The sequence below is a fragment of the Alligator mississippiensis genome, chromosome 12, assembly GCF_030867095.1.
Source record: "Alligator mississippiensis isolate rAllMis1 chromosome 12, rAllMis1, whole genome shotgun sequence".
NCBI lineage: Eukaryota > Metazoa > Chordata > Crocodylia > Alligatoridae > Alligator > Alligator mississippiensis.
Window position 1 is genome coordinate 10,853,344 of NC_081835.1, and position 21,118 is coordinate 10,874,461.

Genomic DNA, 21,118 nt, shown 5'->3' on the forward strand with positions numbered 1-21,118 from the left:
AAGTTGGTTACCCTTACCGGACTTCTGCCTCAAAGTCCAGAACAGAGCAGACCACTTTCTCCGCACTGCTGCAACCCCTGAAGTGCTGTCCATATGAGTGCACTCATGGAGAGCAGGCAATTTAAATACCTACTTCCCAGGAAAATAACATGATGTGAGTCTGAATGCCCCAGTCTGCTTCGAAAGTCTCCGGTTCCATGCCCCATTACCACTTACACACACGCACACACCCACCCACCCACCAGCCGGTCTTGCTTCAAAATATGAATTTATCACCCAAACGTTTGCCAAACCAAGTTATTTTAAAGTTATTATTTTATGCTTTCTCAGTCGAATGCACACATTAATACAACATTATGTATTTCACTTTAGGTTAAACGAACAGCCACAAATTCCGTATTGCGGTGGTAGCCCCTGGGAATGGCATAGAAGCTTAGAATTTGGTCCGTAGTTTTAACTATAAACCAATATTTAAATAGTTTTCAACTTTTTCTGCAGGGGCTTCATTGAACTGAATGAAAAAACGAGAGGCGGGGGGAAAAGAAATCTATACTTGACTTTTATGTCTTGCAACTTTTGTTCTGTAAAGTGACTCAAAGCCACTTTGCTTTCTGAAAAAAATATTTAACTTTTTTTTTTTTTTTTGCTCCTAAAAATGATTTGTTAGTTAGCATGCCAAGAATTACAGTGCTGTTTACAAAGGCAAATGTTAAGGCTGCTTTATAAGCCACTAAAATTAGGAGATTTCTGCATAATGGAAATTCTGACAATATATTAACTACAGTGCTATATAATGATACCAGTTTAATAAGGAAAAATTGAAATGCTAGAGGTAGATAAGAAAGAGAATGCAAATTGGTTTTCCCTAACTGCCTAGATGTGTCTTGAGTTATAAAGAGCCAGATTTCTTTTGGTGGCCTGGAACCTCCTTAATTATTTCTTAATTGTTTTAAAGAGTCAGAAAAAAAAGTGACAACAGGGCAGAAAAAAGCTTCTTATCCACCCTGCTGCCTGTGTGCTAACAGTGATGACATTATTTCCATATTGGTAACTTGACAGATGAATTGTAAGCATTTACTTTTGGACATGCAGTCCAATGACATTCCAGCAGAGACCAAAACCCCAGAGGAAGCTCCCAACCAGTGTTTTGCATTAATTGTGTTGACTTTTTTTGTTTTTTATTTTTTGTTTTTTTAAACAAAGCACCTGTGCAATTTCTTTTAGGCAGGCAGGTAACCAAATCATCAATAACTTGTCGGCTTTTCATTACATCCTGCCTTGGAAAAGTGAAAAATGACACTCTGTAAATAGCTTTCTGAAGTGTGAATTGACATTACCACATTTATCTTAGTTTTCAAAGACAATTGCATAAGGTGGCTTTACCCTGTTTGAACATCTGAAATAACTGACCTGTCAACTTATTTTACCCAATTTACTGGAAAAGAGAGTGAAAATGAACAAGATAATACTTGATTGGATGGACAGATGAATTGAAGATCCAGAAATGCAGGATGTCCCCAGTTTAAGAGGAGTTGTTTTAATTCGTAGTTTATTTCCCAGCAGAACTTATGCTTTCTCTGTGTTTTATTCATGGAAGGAGCTGAGTGTGGTGTTAACACTAGCTCACTGATGTGTGTTCAATACTCTAAATCTAATTTGTGGCTTTGTGAGGTTTCTTTGATAAAACACCTTGGCTGTCTTTTGTGTAGACCTGGCGTGGCCAGCACTTTGAGCTGATTCTGAATCATTCATCGTTCTTTTGTGCTTCAATGATCATCCCAAAATAAGCCATGAAGTTCAATCCGAAAGCTTCCTGCAGTTGCCAAGACTGCTCCTTGATCTGAGAAAATGAATCAAGCTAGTCAGGAATTCTGACCAACAAAAAAAAAAATGGTTTTCTCTTGAAAAATGTGGGTTATTCAAAACAGAGACTTTTTACTGAAGCCAGTAATGATACTTATACTGAGAAAGATCTCATAGGTCTGAGCTGGGAATTCTGGTTAAAACAAAAGAGAGACCCAGACTAGAATAGCCTATACCATGGTGACTAGGTGTAGGAACTCCGAGTTCAAGTCCCTTAGCAATTTTTAAATGAGTAACCAAGCTACTAAACTACCAGCTGCATCTCTCTCCATCTCTCCCTCATAGGAGCTATTCCAGTTTGTTTAAGTAATTAAGTATTGTTGGAGTAAGACTTTGAACCTGGTTTGTTCACATCCCACATGAACCCTAACCGCTAGACTGTGAGCTCTTGTAGAATGGCTTTCTCTCTGTCTCCCTAGTCTCATTTTTTCACAGGAAGCTTGGAAAGGTCCCTGTTTTATGCCAATGTGGAACGAGAAAACTATTTAAATGATGAAGATGCTAGTGGGACAGAAAAGCCGCTTTCCTCCTTGCACTTGGAATGAATACGTTCCCTGGGATTGATCCACACGAGAGATTTGCAGCCTTCTGCCAATGCCCGTTCTTGAGGGCAGAGGTAATGGGCCAAATGCCACTATCAGTTGCAGTTATGTCATTTTAAGTAGAACGAGATTCAGTAAGCTTATCTCTAGGCCAGAGGCAACCCTGCCATTCTGCTCTGCCTCATCAAAGTCTGACAATTGAACCACAGGGAATGATGTCAAGAAACTCTCTGAACTCACTTTATTAGTAAATTGAATGAGTTCCCAGATGTCCTAACATTGGAGCAGATTTTTCATCTCAGGCTGACTGAAGGTCATTGATTCAATGAAGCTTGGGCTCACAGGGCTTGACTCATCGTTGGTGAAAATCAGCGTGCTCCATTGAAATCAATGGGACTATGCCGGTTACACCAGAAAATTAAAATCCAGGTGCTGTTGGAGAGTGCTCTTTTTGGTTGACATCTCCCTCACAATATTGCGAAGATCAAGAAAGAAGTGGAAGTCCATTTTTACCCCAGAAAACAGCTCCCCCCCCCCATCTCTGTCTCCCTCTCGCTCACTCACACACACACTGTTTTGTTGTGTATCATTTTAAAGACTTAATCCTAATCTGCAGCTATAATCCATTTATCTCACCTGAATCAGCACATGGCTAATATTCGCAGCCTAAGCGATACTACAAATCTGTTCTTTCTCTGCATTAAATCCAAAATCACAGTGAGTTCTCAAAAAGGATGCTTGGAAGTGAACGAGATGGGGGGACCTCTTATAAATAGGAAAGATAAAAATAAATACAGAAGAGCCACTTCATGTTCTTTGCAGCCTGTGACTTGCACAATAGAAAAGGAAACACTTCCACAGGGGAAAATAGAATACTTTTTGATCATGGAATAGAAATGTGAATTTTGAAAGATTAAAAGAAACACAAAAGTGGTTAGCGGTTTGGAAATTTTTGTTTGGCATTTCCAGACTGTGAAATGTTTCGTCTTGTAACGTAGGTTTGTTTGGGTTTTTTTAATTTCATAGAATTTAAATGCATATTTAAAGTAGATAATGTATGTATATGAAAAGATACAACTGTAAGACAGAGGCTGGGAAATGTGGCAGATAACAAGGATGTCTTCTCCTTGGAATCCATCAGCTTTCTCCCCCCCAGGACTTGTGAGGTTCAGAGGGCTGCCTCGTTTGCAAACTAAGCCAGAGTTTAATATTTACAACCAAGCAGTATAATAGGAATCAACACATTTAAAAACTGATAGAAGGAATGACTTATTTAGACAGGAATTTACTGAAGCCAAGGGCTTAGTAGGAGTCAAGAAAAGATGAGACATTTGTAGGAAAGATGAGATTATCTGCAGTTGTATCAGGAGATAAAGCTCTGTAAATAAGGTTTCTAACACCTTATATGCTTCAAATCATGCTGACTGATAGGTTGTGCAGAAAAGATGCCTGTGAGGCATGGCTTGGAGGCATGCCTGTAACTCTTGACACCCTGGGCAAAATTTTGGGGTGGGAGGCATGGGAGAGGGGAGAGAGCTCCTTTGTCACATCTGGAGCAGCCTTGTGCCACCCAGCCATTGAGGTTCGGTGCTGGAATATCCTTGCCTTTATATGTGGTCATTTCCATTAATTTTTTAAGTCTGATATGGTGTGCTATTCCTGACTCTCAGTATTTCCTTAATATAAAGCCTGCAACAATTAATTTAAGAGAAAGAAAATGAAAAAAAACCTACTTTACTTTGATACATTCGCATAAATCCAATTAACGCTAATGGAAGGTGTGTGCATGCATTACTGGAGGGACACAGTTCCCTTGGATTTTTTTTTAACTAAAAAAAAAGACATTCTGACTAATTTTCTGTAATAATTTGAATATATTGTTAATCAAAAACTCTGTGGTTTTGTAGATACCGTATTTCTTCATAAAGACCTAGTTATTGCCACTCTCTCTCTCTATATCAAATAGTTGTTTTAGGTCAGTATTATCAACACTGAACATTAAAGACAACTTTATTAAAAATGCCAGATTGGGTTCTCATCCTACCAAAAAATGCAGAGCTGCAGGATGGAAACAAAGGGGTTTAAATAAATTTAAAAGCCTTGTCATTTGAGTTCAGTAATTTTTTTAACTTTTTTTTTTAATTTGAAAATTGTTTCTAAAAGGGGTTATGTTGATACTTCTAAAAATACAGGTCTACAAGAAGTATAATTCAGGCAGTAGTGGTGCCCTGGCCCAATCAATTGTCTTTAACCTCTGAACTGGACAGGCCAGGGAAGAGTTTCCTGTCCGAGACTCTAGTGTCCAGTTTTTACCTGAGGTGTCCAACTGATTGCTTATATGCAAGTGTGGCAATACCGTCAATCCCAAAGCAGAAAGTAGGGCAATGTGGCACCGTCAGCTTGCCTTGACCTCTCCTCCTTTCTTCCCCTTTCCCCTAGGTATTTAAATGACCTGATTCCTTTCTACGTAGTATTCCCACGCTCTGCAAGACCATTCATAGCATCTGATAAAGTAGGCAATAGCCTATGAAAGCTCATTCTTCTCTGAACCAGTTATAAGGTATTATACTGCCCTGCCCTCTGCCTAGCTTCAGACTACCGGAGCTAACTACCTCTCTGTCAATCCCAAGTAAGGGGCGGCATGTAATGCAACATATACATCATGTCATATTTGGTTCCCTGTTGCTCCATGAAGACAGTAATCCTTCAAACCATTTCTGGGTATACAGCAGCAGGATCAAGGCTTTTTTTAATTCCCACCTTTGCTGTTCCTTCTTGTACAGGAGGAGTGGCAGCCCCTCAAATTTGGCTGTCTCTGATGAATTAGGAATTGCACCCAGTGCAGTGAGGAGATATCGTCAGTCCTTCTATTCTCTTGCTCAAGTTCAGGGGTTAAGCCATGAATCTTGTCCTTAGTGTCGCTGCTTGTCAAAATGGGACTCATCACAGATCAGTTAATTTTACAGAAGTCTTTTCAGATATTAATGATTTTAATACTAACCTGAGCCATATTTCAAGCAGTGACCCTGAGCTGACAGGCTGCATCCACCTTTGCCCCGTCAAGTCCTGCATGTTGTCAGAGACGGTTTGGTATTGAGCGTGCTGTGCAAATTATTCTTAGCGTGGTGAAAGGAGATTTAATGAAATAGTCACTCTTTATGCAAATGCAGAGCCTTCTGGCTTCATCATCATCATGACAGAAGCTGGATGCTAGATAAGCCTACCTAGCCAAGGCAATGACTAACCTTGCAGTATTAGTTTCACCCAAAGCTGTCAACGGGTTTCTTAAGTCGGGACTCAGCTGTGGCTCTTCTGAAGCAGAACCATGCTTTCAAGGAGCATAGGTGTAGCCATGACAGGCATGGTCCGTCTTCAAAGCATGGTGAGAGGCTCCCCATGCCCACCTACCAGACCCCCTGCATATCATTAGCTGTGCGCTGTTAAGCAGCTGCTGCTTTCCATGCTGGAAGAGCCTTCATTTCAGTGATCATTAAACCGATCCCAATGTATTGTGTGCATAAGGCTAATGTATTACTTGTTTTGTGTGAGCGCTCTGTAGAGAAGGGGAAAAAAAAACCTCTCTTCCTGCAGCGATGCAGAGGAACTTTTCTCCTCATTTGGCAGGGAGAAATGTATATATTCTTGACCAATATAGTTGGCCTCCTACAATCCAAATTTAGATTGATGTGAATGTATCCCCTCACTGAAGGAAACTGATTTTAGTAACTTTTAGGCATTTTGCAGGAAAAAAAAATAACATCAATTTTTTTTTTAATCTTTTCCTATTTAAAAAAAAAAAATCATGATGTTACATTCAAGTTAAGCTTGAATAAATTTAAAATCAGAGTAAATAATTATTCTGTTGGGGGGGAAGATTCCAAAAAGACTCTTCTCAGAGATTCTAGCAAACTTGTGCTATTTTTTTTGGATAAGTTTTTAAATATTGGTTTCAAGTAATTTAAAATGTGTCTTTGCATCTTTAAGAGCCACGTTAATGTCAATTATGAGTGGAGTGGGTAATCTGTCTTTGTACCCTGGGCATTTTTCGTTGAAACTAAGCAAAAGAATGTCTTATCTTTGAAAGACTATGCCTTTGGGCTTCTATTCAGATGGTATCAGCTGGAACAAATAAGCTGAGGATGCATTTACTGCTTCTGTTCTAATCTCGCGAATGGTTCCAAAAATGGTTTGTGTCAGCAGCTGATTCGCATAGAAAATCTGTGTGCATGTACATATTTTTCCTCATAAGAAAATAATGTTTTTTTACAAGCTTCTGATGGGTTTCATTTAATCTTTGTGTTCTTCATTCCGAAGTGCCTATTCTTCGGCACGTAGGACTCAAAGTTATGATTTCAGCATGTAAGGGTGTTGGAACGGGGAGCTGGAAGCCACAATTCTTGAGTCCTCTTTGTTGTGATAGCAGTGACTCTACTTGAAATCTTAGGAAAATCATTTATCCTCTGTCTCCGTCGAGCCATAACAAAAAGGGAAACGCTCCCAAACAATATTTATTTGACAGAGCGCCTATTTTGAATCATTTCAGTTGCTTTGAAAATGTTTCGGAGGGCTCGTACATGAATACTGGTGGCCTTTGAAATGTTTCAGATCCATTTGAAGTGTTTGAAATGTTTCAGATCCGTTTGAAGTGTTACATCTGCCCACACCTTATCTCTTACGATAATTACGGGTAGTCTTAAGGATCCCGCTGGACTTTAGAGAAGTTGAATGAAGTCATATTTGTAAAACATCGTAGAATATTGGTGTGAAATTCCCTTCACTTGCACAAAACCCGAGATAAGTGGGTTTTACGTGGTAAGAGCGGATGTTTCTACACATGCAGTTAATGTGATGCGATAAACTCGGGAGCTATTTGAGCCAAAGGAAACTGCTTCCGGGTGCAGCATCTACATGTGCGCCTAGGACAGCAGCCAGGCACAAAGCAGGCCCCCGGCTGACCGGGCTGACCGGGCACAATTTACAGTCAGGGTCCACACATGCATTTTAGTGCAGTAATTTACTCTGCTGTAAGATAGTACTGTCCTGACAGTACTATTTTATGGCAGAGTTCATTAATTTACAGTGCCCTAATACCGGCACACGTGTAGACTGTGACACTTTACTGGGGAGCTAATTACTCCGCAGGAAAGCACATGTGTAGATGCATCCAGGGTTCACGTGTGGGCACTAGCCTTTCCAAACCGGGGCTTGCTCCTTGCCAGCTAAAATGTACTTGTGGTGACTATATCTCTATCTGCATAGGTCTGACAAACCTTCCCAGGGCCAGTTTCCAAGCTCCTATGCTTCCATGCTGCCGCCATGAGGTTAACATGACGCCAGCACAAGAACTGCTTGTAAGAGACTATAGAGACTATATGAAATAATTCCCTGTATGATGCTCTGCTCTAGCTCGCTCAGCAGTAGGCCTAGGTTGTACAAAGGACTTAGCACTGGCCTCTACGTATGGGCAAATTAAAATATAAATTACTGTGGTGATGTATTCAATTCTAGTGCCAGCTCCCACCGTGCCATATAGATGACAGAGAAATCCTTCAGGATTTCCAGGTAATGGAAAAGGAACGTGGTCCTGATGATATATTTTTTCCCCATGAAGACTGCTGCGTGTGCCTGTCCCAAAGCAGATATTAAATTGTATATCAGCCCCTTCTCCCAAAGCCCAAAGTTCCCTTTTCAGTTTGGGGACAGACAGACATTTTTAACTTTCTATGGATAAAAATAAACCGGGAAGTTTGTGCCATAAGGCTGTGATCCCATGAGGAGCAAAGCATTCCTGTTTATTCTCTGTGCTCTCATTTCCCACTGATTTGAACCAAAATGAGGGAACTTGGAAATACCAGACCCTTAACAACTCAAATTAATCCTCCCCCACCGCTCAATTCATGACAAAACGTGCCCCATTCCACGCCCCAGTGAAAGCCAGGACAAATGAGTTTTCCATGGCTGTACCTCAAATGGCCTACCCAAACATTTATTTTTCATGAACTAGTCTCCCTAAATTTCTTAATCATTTGCATAAAGAATTATCAGCAGGAAGGGAGATCACACAAAAGGTTTTCTATTATTTAAAATTCACTGCATGACTCTCTTTTCATTTTTCCTTTGGGGGTCTTAGCACCATTTGGTTTATTTTTTTCCCCCCTGTTATCAGCTTCCTGCAAGGAAGATTTGTTTTTTGTAGAGAATTATTCCTCTTTGATAACCCAGAGATATTTTTATACTTGAATTGTGACCCAGGGCATTTTAAAGCAACTTGCATGAAACCTCTAATAGCTGTAAATACTGCCCTCTCCCCTCCCATCCCATTTCTTCCTATATCAGTTTAATGAGCATATATCAGTTTCCGACTTGTTCTAATACTCTGAAGATGCATTTCATTTAAAAAAAAAAAAAAGGAAAGAAAGAAAAATGAAGATACAACAGATCTTCATGTATATTGATACTATTACATGCTGGAATCAAGCTGATTCATTTGAACAAGAGCTTCATGGTATTTTAACTTTTCTGGAAAGACAAAATATAAGGGACAAGATCCTTGACTAATGTCAGTTGATATGGTTTTAATTCAGTGGAGTCAGCTTGGATTTGCACATGGCAAAAATCTGCCCTATGCTCTTTTCTTAAGAATATATTACTTTGAAAAAATAAGTGTTCCCTGTCCTTACTTGGAATAATATTTTCAATTCCTCTTAACAAAAACCTGGAAAAATATAGCTTATGTTTTCCTCAACTTTGCAACTTAAAATTCTGTAATAAGGAGGAAGTAAGTTCATACACAGCAATTCATTTCAGTGAAGGAAATGCATTTTGCTTTCTCCAAGAGCTAAATATAGGTCAATCTCATTATAACAAACCCCCATTTTAACAATCCCAATAGCAGGAACCTTTTTTTTATTATTATTATTATTATTATTATGTTGCAGCAAATTGACTAACCCTTGTATAGACAACCCTGTTAATGAACTTTTCTCCCAGCCCTAGAGAGCATTGTTATAATGGAATTGCAAGGTATCAAAACTTAGGTATGAATGGTTACATGAGAGAAAAAAAAAAAAGTAATTGCTACTTTTTTCACTGTAACAAGATAAATGCAGGCTTACATGATAGATAATTAGAAAGACTTGAAGTTTTATGTTAGTACAACTTTTTTCTACCTTCTGTGGCCTCAGGCCACAACCAGAGCCCACTACACCAAACCATACAAGTAGCGGTGTATCCCAGAGCATCCTAATTTACTGCTTTTGTAATAGTAGCAATTTGGTGGGGACACTGAGTCACCAGAACAAATTATGAAAGAGAATTTCCATCAGTGTTGGCCAGACAGTGGCCCTTTGCTTTTATTTGATCTGATCTTTTACAACCATCTTTGACTGTTCCTGATTCAGCATTTAAAATATCCCTAATATCACTCAGACCAGGGGTAGGATTTTACTGATTTCATAAAATATTTTGTTTTTTCTTTTTTAAGAAAAAAAAAAATCCTTAGTTTCATAGCAATTCAGTAGGGAGACATTTCCCCCACCAGAAATGGGGTGGGCAGCCACCAGAACATGTGGATCCCCTGAGAACCACACTGGTTTCATAGGATCCAGTGAAGGCACCATCCACACACACAAAGTGGCATGTTGGAGACCTGAGCCATGTAGGGAGCTCCATCTCTCTGGAGGTCCAACCTCCCTCCCCCAAAGCACCACATCTGGACTATGTACATGTTCCAAAAATGCATCTCTAGCCAAGTGTCTCCCCATTGTAGCCCACTGCTTGGCTGCTTTCACAGCTCTTCCCAGGTTATTTTCCCATCCAGCTATCAATATATGCAATAGAAAAAATACCTGTCACCTCAGAAGGAGATGAGCAGAGATGACTATTAAACCTTGGAATAAGTTCCCATGTGTTTTGTTTATAAAATAGCAGCTCTGGGCGTCTCTCTCACAGGCCCTTGCACCAGCTCCAGGAGCATGGGAAGGCCAGAGGAATAAGCTGATCTGTAAAGCATAGCCTGCGCCCACGGGAAGCCCTTGCACCAACTGCCCTGTGCTCAGAGTAGCACAGTCTGTCACAGGCACGTGAACACGGGGCCCTCCTTTTTCAGCCCAGCTCATTCCCCTGCTCCTCCCACGCTCGTGGAGCTGGTAGAAGGAGCTATGGGGAACAGTGGCTCTGTTACCACCATCCAAGTCCCCAGGGAGGCAGCTGGGGCTGCACTCGCACCCTTGGGTAGAGACGGCAATAGACAGGGCAGGGGCAGGAGAATGAAGCACACCAATGTTATGCCCTTGCCATCTTTACCTAGAACCTACCTATGTACCAGCAGCCACTGTCACCCCCTTGCACCTTCTGTCGGGACAGCTGGATCCCTTTGGCGTCTACCAAGCTCCCGTCTGCACACCAAGCATCCTCTGCCGGCACCGGGCAGCGAGCCCCACCTCTTGCCATGCTCTCAGAGGTGCCCTGCCACCCTATGAGATCCTTTTCAGGGTGCCACAAAGTGTAAGGAGAGGCACTCACTGTGGGAAATGTAGCGGTCTTGAACTAGGGTGCCACGAAGATCTAAGAAGTTACAGAGGGACGTCTCGAGTCTAAAACTTCAGGCGTTTAGTTAATGTGGTATTACTGTTAAAAGACCTGCCCGTTGGCATGGCTAAGCAAGGGCCTAATCTAGTGCCCATCAAAGTTAATGGAAAGACTGCTGCTGATTTCAGTAGACTTTGTAGCAGGCTGTAGTGTCTGCAGTATAAACCCTATCCTTTTACTGGGTGTATTGGAGGAGCTGAGGTTGTTGCATCTTCTCTTAGATTCATAGACTCGTAGGGGCTGGAAGAGACCTCACAGATCATCAGGTCCAGCCGATGACAGACCCGATGATCTGCGGGGTCTTCTACTAGAAAACTAACAAGTCTTCAAGGGAGACAGCTGTATTCACCTAATGCAGTAGTAGGTGACCTAGCGCTGGTGTTTATATTCAATTATGAGTTTAGTTTGATTTTAAAATAAATACGTTTTAATGCAGTGCTAGCCCAAGCTGTCTGCACTGTAGTCATACCTAATGTGACAGCTAAATTACCACAGTGATTTTAAATTGGACAGAAATATTATGTGGTATAGAAAGCTGCTTTAAAATCCAGGCATCCCATCAGCATTATTTAATTAGCCCAGTCTACAAGACTGTTTTCTTCCCATGATCTGTTTATCTCTTGCTCTATTTTGGGCTTTTTATGGCCACTAATCGCTGCAGTATTTGAGTGTCTTCCAAGCAACAATAATGAAGTCACTAGTGGATTTCATGGAGTCTGTGATTCTCCTCATGTCATGACCTAAAATCTCTGCTTGAGATATTTGTTTTAGGTAGGGCATTGTACAGCTGTGAAAACCTATTCTGTAAGATGCACTTGTTTTTCAGCCACGTCTTCTACGTGCCACTTGGTAGAGTTCAAACCTGGGAAGCGCTCATCGCTGTCAAAGAGCAGTGCCCTTCCTAGACTCAGGGTGTAATACAGCCCTGATTAACTCCATGGAAGATCTCACACCGCGTTAAATAGAATATGGATTTGTCCATCAGGACCCAATATTGACACCAGCTCACTAGGTAGAAAAGTGCAGAATGAAGTCCCTAATCACATCCTTTCTGCTTCTTACTTCTGACCTCACTTCACTAGTGACTGATTTTCCAACAGTGATAAATAAGCGCGTATGCACCATTTAATCAGACTAAGAAACATTATGATCATGTATGAAGACAAGGTCCTGGTCTCAAAGTACTTCCAATAGGCATAAATGCAAGCAGTTACTCAGGGAGAGTTTCGCTGACTTCAGTGGGAACATTACCATGAACAGCTTTTACTAGCAAAAAGTGTATAATCAGCCCTATAAATATTTTGGCGTTTTTATTTTACTGAAGTAGAATAATGTCTCAACCTTTTTTTTCCATGGGATCACTTTAATAATCTCAGTCCTCTAGTTAGTTCAGTGATGAATATTAGGAAAAGGGCAGCGCATTACGAAGTAATGAGATAAAAGCACACTGAGATGCATAAAACCAGAAATGATGCAGTGCACCTGATTGAATTCATAGCATGATCAGGTCCAGAGTTGGCTTAAAAAATTGCTCAAAACATGTTGGGGCCCTTTGCTGTCTATAGAATTATGGTTAGAGACTGAACAAATAAATTGTCAGATGTGCTTTCTGGTCAGTTGGGTTTGTTGGATCCATGAATTTTTTCTCCCCTAAGGTTCCAGAGGATGGCTAGGGGGCCATTCATCACACAGGCTGAAATACACTGTTTTTCACAGGTACATTTAACCTAAATCTTCCCACAGAAGACAGATTATCTTTTAGAAGAACTGTGTCACCACGGTCTCTCTTCAATAGCCATGTCAACCATGGCCACAAAGGCTGTACATGGAGGGATCAATGGTAGTTTTATCTGAAATTGCACTCACTGTTGTTTCTTCCAACTGACATTCATTTAAATGCTTGCTCTAAGACATCTTTTCTCCCTGTAACAGAAAAGGGATCAGACATCCTAAAAATTGTTTCCTGGGGAACTAAAATTAAAAACATTCACTTGGCTAAGCATGAAATATTTCTGATTTATGTGTTTAATCAAGAGCTGAAGCAAGTAAAGATATTATTGTATTTCATAAATTGAAATATTAATACTATCAAATAAGCAGCAACATAACTTATTTCATTGTAGAAGTACTAATATGTCTGTTTGTAGAGAAGAATTGCCATTTAATTGCAATGAGTACTCTGCTCTGAAGAGACACATAATCCAAAAGACCAGGAGCTTACCTGATACTATTTTCATGTCGGATGTAACAGTACTAATGCCGCACCATGTGCCACATCCCTGCACCCCATTCACACTCCATGTGTTTCCACCAGTTTAGCAGGGAAGGCAGGCATACCTTATTCAATGTGCATGTGAATATTTGCAGTATCATCACTTGCTCAATTTTAATTTTTCAGCTATCAGTGCAACCGCATGTCCCTTGTAATAGTAAATACATCAGCATGAAATCTGTTGGTAGTTTGCATGTCACCTTAACATACATAAGGGCTTCTCTCTTCCCAACGGATTGGAAGATACCAGCAATGCTTATCAACCCCTGGCTCTCAGCAAAACTCTTACATTTAGTTCCTGGACCCTTACTATTTTTTTTTATGTTTAATATACTTCTAAGAACAGGCTGTGATAGTAAATAGTGCAAGGCTGGGTTTGTCAGAACAAATGAATACTGCATGGGTTGGGGGGCGGAAGGGGTTTGAAATTGCACGACAGATCCAAGGTGTTTTTTGACTGAAATGAATAGTGCAATTATACAAACACCTTGCTCTGAGGCCTGATGGAGTTATTTCAGGTTTGTGACATGATTACAAAATTATTTCCACCCCACCCCAGTGTTGGATCAACAAGAGCATTGATGACAATACTCTTGGATTTCAATGGGACACGTAATGGCCCTTGATAAATGTGTTACTCTCTGCACCATATTTGACTGCTGTTAGAAATGCTAGTGTTAAATATTTAAATAGGTTTTGGTCCATAACTGTCCTTTGTGTATTCTGTTTTCCAAGGTCCGTGCCAAGGTCCATGCCAAGCAAATGCCTCAAGGCACTTCTTCATTTTACTTTCAAAATACTAAAGGGCATTCACAATCACGTTGGCAGTCTAACATCAACAAGAACCTGTCATGAAAATTATGCACATAGCAATGTGGGGAGAGACCTCTTCTTTAGGGTGACAGGAAGTGTTCAGCTTGTGACTTTTATCATTGGCTGCGGGTGCAGAAAAATAAAATAAACTAAAAAGACAGGGTGGAGGGAATTATTTTCAGCATTTTTAAAAGTTCCCCGTCACCAGACTGAGGTTGATTTAAAAGAATGACAAGGTCAGCTCTTCAATGATTAGAACCCAAAGCCTCATTTTAAAAAACACAGATTCAATTTATCTCATAATTCCAGATATGTTCTTATTCTCTGTGGATCTAAAATCTCTAGTTGACAGCCAAGACCAACAGCTTCTGTACATTACAGATAATGTAATATGTTAAGGATAAGATGATCTCTTTTAGGGATAGAAGGATGCTGAAGTACCTTGTTCCCTCTTTATTTTTATTTTCAAATTTATACTTTATCTTCTTTGGCTTTTCTGTGATAGTATCAATTATTAAAAGGCAGCCTTCAGGTAGGTCAGTTGCACTAACCTATAGAAAAGTCATAGCAGATTTACATTTTCAATTTGCCTTATCTATTATTGACACAGGTATTAGCAGAGAACCTGCATGCTCAAAATCAAATCAAATGGTTTAAATTTGGAAGTCATAAAGTACATCCATGCTGGACCCTGGAAAATCTCACCTGGGCAGCAAAATGACTTCTAAAGAAAAAAAAAAAAATTATGAACATGAACAAGGAGGACTTTTAATTAGCTTCAGCAGAATCTTTCAACCTCCTGGTACTCTGTAAGGACCACAAAATGTGTTTAGACTATCTAATCAATTTTTTGGCATTATTTTTACACTCCCTTCTGTAAATAATATTATAGTACTGAAGTACCACAGTACTGAATATTATATCTTGTGGTCACATACATGATATGACAGAGGCAGATTCTGTGGGTCCAGTTCTGCAAAGGCTTTAGAAATCAATGGGAATACATGTTGGAATCAGTGGGAATATACACAGTCATAACTGTGTACTAAGAAGAAAGTGACTTACCATGCCCAAGTATGCTATCATGGTGGCCTGATTCATAGGGGGAATGTCCAGGTCTTTTAAGAGGGCATTTAAAGTATTAAACAAGGATGTTTCATCCTAAAAATGAATAGTTCATCTATGAAAATGCTTTGCAGCCTGTTTTGCACTTCCCCAGTGAATATGCTGTAGCTTGATGCACGAGGGTCTTATAGATTGTGTTACAAGACATAGTTTTAGCAGATCTTGTCACAGTACATTTTTGAAAGAGGTTTTTGATTTAAATATTTATCACCAGTGAAAATTAATGGGCCATATCCAGCTGGAAAGGGAAATGTTGAGTTCTATATTCTGAAAAACCAAGAAATCAACTTCTAGCATGACAAACCCAACTTCCCACTGTTGTTGTTGTTGTTGTTGAATCAAGTCCAATATCACCAATATTTGTCTTTAATTCAGCAAATAAATAAGGGCTAATTTTTCACATATTCTTCTTCCTAGTCAATAGAAGGTGTTCTCCTAATAGGTCACCTTCACAACTCTGAGTTTCATGTCTACTTCATAGAGCTGGATGTGTCAGACATTTTCCAGTCCAGTGTTCCCTTAAGCTCAACTAGCCATGCAGGAGGAAAGTCTGATTTATAATCTCAGAGCTGGTGGTAATATCTATATTTAAGAGTTATGGCATAATCCACTGAAGTCAATATAAAGACTCCCATTGATTTGAGTAGGGACTGGATCCATTCTAAATATTTTTTTATCATCATAGCCCTGAGACTAAATAGTACTGTACCATGTCCATAGTCATTTCCTGAAAACTTCTGGTAACCACTTAAATAATGTATATGAGCTTCTGTCTTGTAATGGTCCTCTAATACTGATTTTAACTGGATATTCAAATCTTATAAATACCTAAGCACTTTAGAGAGAGAGAGAAAAGAAGAAGGAAGTGGTGAAGATTGCTAAAAAGGATATATCTGGCAGTCTTTTCCAAGATATGAAGTTGGAATGAACCTGTTGGTTTCATTATTATTAGGCTTTTCGGGAATCAGCAAAGTGATTATAGTCTGGTGAATTAGGATGGAGACTTTTGCCTTTCCAATCCAGATTTCACACTAAGTATAATTCTTGGAGGCCCTGATCCAAATGCTACTGAAATTAAAGGATGACTAGTAGAGAATAAACTACCATATGTATTAATCGGAATGTGTAAATAATGATTGATAGAGACTGAAAAATAATTAGCATTGATTTTTGATAGAGCTCAGTGGAAAACTTCACATTTACTAATGCCATTCTTAGTGACTAAGCCTCTATTACTGTACAGTAAATGAGTTGGCCATATTAACACACTGTGTCCAAAGAATATTACTTTTTTCCCCTCGCTTTCCGCTTTGAAGTAGTTTTATAGAACTATGCAATTTGGGGGGAAAATATTCAGCAATTGACATTTGATTCTTCATTACCAGTAATACATGCTTTTATGGAAAATGATGCTTTACTTTCAAATCATTCTTTGCAACTAATTATAAAATGTATTTAGTGGATATATTAGAGAACAAAGTATGGTGAACAATGCTTCATTTAATTTGAACTTCTCATCTTGAAAGAACATTTTCAACCAAACTGCTTAAAGTGGTTGATCAAGAGATGTTGAAATATTTTCTTTCAATCTAATTAGCAGTATGAGAGCCATCAGTGGCCTACAACGAGCCTTTTCCTTCACTTAATGTGGATACACAAAGAAAATTTATGAAGCAGCAAAAATCAACAGAAGTCAATCCTACTTTTTGCGCTACCCAAAGCACATTTCAAGGAGTTAAAATAATTACCCATTACCTTCTACTACATGGACTTCAATTTAATAGACAAAATGTATATTGTAGAGAAGCAGGGATGGAGAGGGGTGGGTGGGATTGCCTTTTTTTGGACTGGAGAATATTGTTGAGCTTGCTTTTGTTGTGTTGCTTTTAATTTAGTGCAGGTCAAGAACATCTTCAACTTTTTTGCTTTCTTAAAAATTGAAATGAATAGCAGCCACAAGTGCTTTTCTGGAAGTAGCTGTTTCTAGCCACAGTGAGATTTAGGATACAGCAGTAGATGGACAAAATCCTGTATTTCACTATACAGTTTATTCAATCCATACATCGATACATGGCAACATGGAGAGGTGGATAAGTAGTAACGTACCATCTTTCTCTAGTTACTGGAGAGCTGCTAGAAACTCATAACCTGATGTAAAATCCATAAACTAGTTAAGCAACATGCATTACTAACCCTACTATTGATACACTGTTATTTATCCTGGACTCGATGATCTTCTGAGGTCTCTTCCAGCCCTAATGTCTATGAGATCTATGAAATCCTACCAAGCACCTGTTGGGTTATCCTCTTGGGTTATCTCCCCCTGCAATAGTACAGGTTAAAGAGATTGGAAGATCCCTGATAACTAGAGGAAGACTGATGAATTGCTTCTTGCCTTCTGCACTTCGTTGCCACATATGTGTCAGCAGCAGCCAGGGCGGAGGCATAGGGGGAGGGTTTAGTACTAATCTTAGGACATCTTGCACTATTCCTTCCTTCTTGCACAGAGAGCAGACAGTTTTCATGCACAGAATCTCACACACATTGCCCAGAAGCGCACATTTCTTTGCACGGGAGCCCCTGATCACTGCCACTGCTGTAGCTGGCTCCATGCATTAACCCCGAACGTGAATTAATTCAGGCAGTGGCTGCTTCCTCGGTGTGCACATTGAGCACGTACAGTGACAACTGACATGAGGCCTGGCTTCAGCGCTGCCCCCCATGAATGAAATGTCTCATTGGACTCAGCAGTGACTGCAGTCCTGTCGGTAGCTGTCATATCCAACTGTGCAGACTCCGGAGAATTTTCCATAAATGCCTTGGACAGATGTGCTTTGAACTCATCTTGATCCCTCCAGAGGAAGTATTTCCCAAGGGTGTCCACCTGGGAAAGGGCCAGGCGAATATGAGCACATGGTAATAAATGACAAGAAGAACACAGCCATAGATGTCACGACAAAAGATTAAAAGCTGACTGAAATGATGGATTCCAGTTAAAAATATACAACAGGACTTCTACTGCACTTTAACACAGCTACACTTTTCTTTAAGGCAGGTAGCTCTCCTCCTTTTCCTGACTTTTCATATGTAGCTTGGCCGGCTTATATTCAACTTCCTCTGTGCCTCTCCCAAGATTTTCCTGCAAAGAAATCTGCTGTGCCTCTCCTTACTGCCTGGCTGCCATCTGCTGAAGAGTCATGCTTGGTGCCTTCTTAAAGCATTTCATGTTTTTGCACTGGGTGCAAATATCCTTTGCAAAGTCTCTTCTCTCTTTCTATCTACATCCAACACAACACTTTGCGGTAGGCTTATGATGCAGGAAGGTGGCTTGCTTATGATGCAGGAAGGTGGCTTGCTTATGATGCAGGAAGGCTCTTTGCAGCCGTATTCACATAATGGAAAATTAAGAAATTAGCTATGACTTAGTAAAGAACAAAAATTGTTAGGCGAGTAAGGAACAGCCTAACTGATAAACAGTGGGCTTGGCTAGCAGCGTTACTCAGGGGTCAAAGATGATTTTGGCACACAAGTAGAAGTGCTATTAAAATGTTCCGAGTACACAAGGTTGGGAAAGAGGATCAGTTTGTCATGCAGGAAGGAATAGATCATACTGAGGACTGGAGAAAGAGAATCAGTGAATTTAATCAAGCACATTTTAATAAATGTGAAATTGGAGACTAACAACAATAATTTTTCCTATGAGATGGGAGCTTGTCTACTAGAAATACCAACGGAAGAGGAATAAGATCTGAGTATGATAGTAATCATAGGATGGCTAGGAGCCAGCAGTGTGATACAAGCAAGGAAAAAGCAAATGTGGTCCTAAAATGTATCAAGTAAGGTATTTCTAGAGAGATAATTAATGTCATTGGCTAAGGCGTCAGTAAGACATTTACTGGAAGGCAGAGTATATTTCTGGTCACTCATGTTCAAAAAAGATTAATTAAAATGGGAACAAATGTTTTTAGGATGGTCAGGAGAATGCAGAGTCTGTTTACAAGTGGAGCCTAGAAGAGCTGGATGTATTTAACCCAGCAAACTGAAGGCTGGGAGGATGACTGTCTGCCAGGAGCTACACACCACGGGAGAAAGGGCAGTGTGAGCATAAAAATAAATAGGTACAAACTAACAAAATTTAGGCTGGAAATTAGAGCAAGGTTTTTCTAACCATTGGAGGAGTGAGATCCTGGAACAGCTGCTAATAGAACTAATGGGGACCAATATTTAGTATAAAACTATGTTTAAGATGAGGCTTTTTGAATTTAAGCAAGGACTTGAATGCTATGGTTGCTGGCAATAGATAGTGATGAGCTGATGATACAGAAGGTCCCTTCCAGACCCCCAACTTATGTTCTAAATCACCACACTGATAGTAATGTCCATTGCTATTTTATTATGTTTCTTGCCTCTCTACAATGTTTCTTCCTGCTCACTGTGGACTTTAGAGTGACAGGGAGCACCACAGATGTCCATCGAGCTGGAGAGGAGATCAACAGAGATGAATAATGGCTTACGCTCCTTCGAAATCCTGAACACACTTTTCTGGAAAGAGCATTCAGATATCTCTGTCTTATTTTCTAGTAAAGCTCACCAGATCTTTGAATGATCCTAAATCAAGAAAGGCCTGAAAGCTCACTGGGCAATGTGTGATGTGTTCTCTCTCCAGGGGGCTTATGCTGCAACGCATTGATAGCAAATATGTAATGATATACCACACCTAATCTCTTCTCATCTGCTGTTGTCACCAGCAGTGCAATGGAAATGGTAATCAGTTTTGTTTCTGACTAAAATAAATTGACTACACCCACCTGAGTAGCACATACCATGCTGCCAAGAAGTTTCCCAAAGTATCTGGTCATGACAATCATTAGCAGGCAGCGCTTTCGAACGGCAGGGCATCAACTGTATCAGGAATCCCTTACATCAAGTGAATTTTATTGCATGCCACAATACTTAGTTTCTACGTTCTGTAAGGAGTGATGACGTGAAATACGTTCCTACTTGGCTTATGGCAATTGTCTTTTCTTCTAACAGATTACCAGGCATGAACTCCTTTTAAGCTGGTTTGGGACTATGCAAAAGATCATCCATAGGTTCAGAAAAGGCTACTGAACAAAGCTAAATTGTTTGCAGAGACCTGTACGTTTTAGGAATATTTTTTTTTACGAATGCAATAATCAGTTATAACAACCGTGTTGATTGAACACTGTTTCTTGGGAGTAGAACGTACGAGAGAGCCCATATGAATGGAAATATGTCACAGATTTGAAATAAATTCACCATCAGATGTGCAGTCTGACTTGAGTTTTCTTTCCCCCTCTCACTGGGTCACAACTCCACACCCATTTCACACGCATGCTTTAGCCAGAAAGGAGCAGAGCCATTATCTGTTGTTTGCTACCTAACCAAAGCATGGGGAGAAAATCAGCATAATCTAACACCAAACGGTATGTTTTCAGGGTTTGTTTCCAGCAGTTTCCCATGGGGTGGTGGGAGGCCCAGTCATAGCTTGTCTGTGTTGAGAAACCCCAGGCTAAAAGTGGGCATGAATACTGAATGGTCAAGGCAGCATAAGCAGGACTCCTCTGTAGTCTGTGTGTTCGGGGATCCCTGGGAGGTGGAACTTGGATTCTAGTAACCGCTTCAGTAATATTTAAGTATGTATATGAAGTGGAATAGCATCAACAGGAGAGACTGAGGACATCCAACCCCGGAATATCCTATGGGACCACAATCCGCTGTCACTTCACCTTCCTCTCCAAAAAAAATTTTTCAGACAAAAACTGTGCTGGATTCAATCAGAATTCATGGATAATCTGAGCTAACCAAAACTGGGTCACTGAAAACAAATAGTTCAGCTTTAGTGAAGAGTATTGTCCTGTCTTATCTACTCTACACAGGAAAGGTTCATTCA

The 21,118-nt window shown here is 40.0% G+C and overlaps 1 protein-coding gene across 10 annotated transcripts in view; it reads left to right on the forward strand.

The window, feature by feature from the left end:
• The window catches only part of CNTN4 (contactin 4), a 586,961-nt gene that overhangs the window by 502,212 nt on the left and 63,631 nt on the right, over nt 1–21,118 (forward strand). The window lies entirely within an intron of this gene.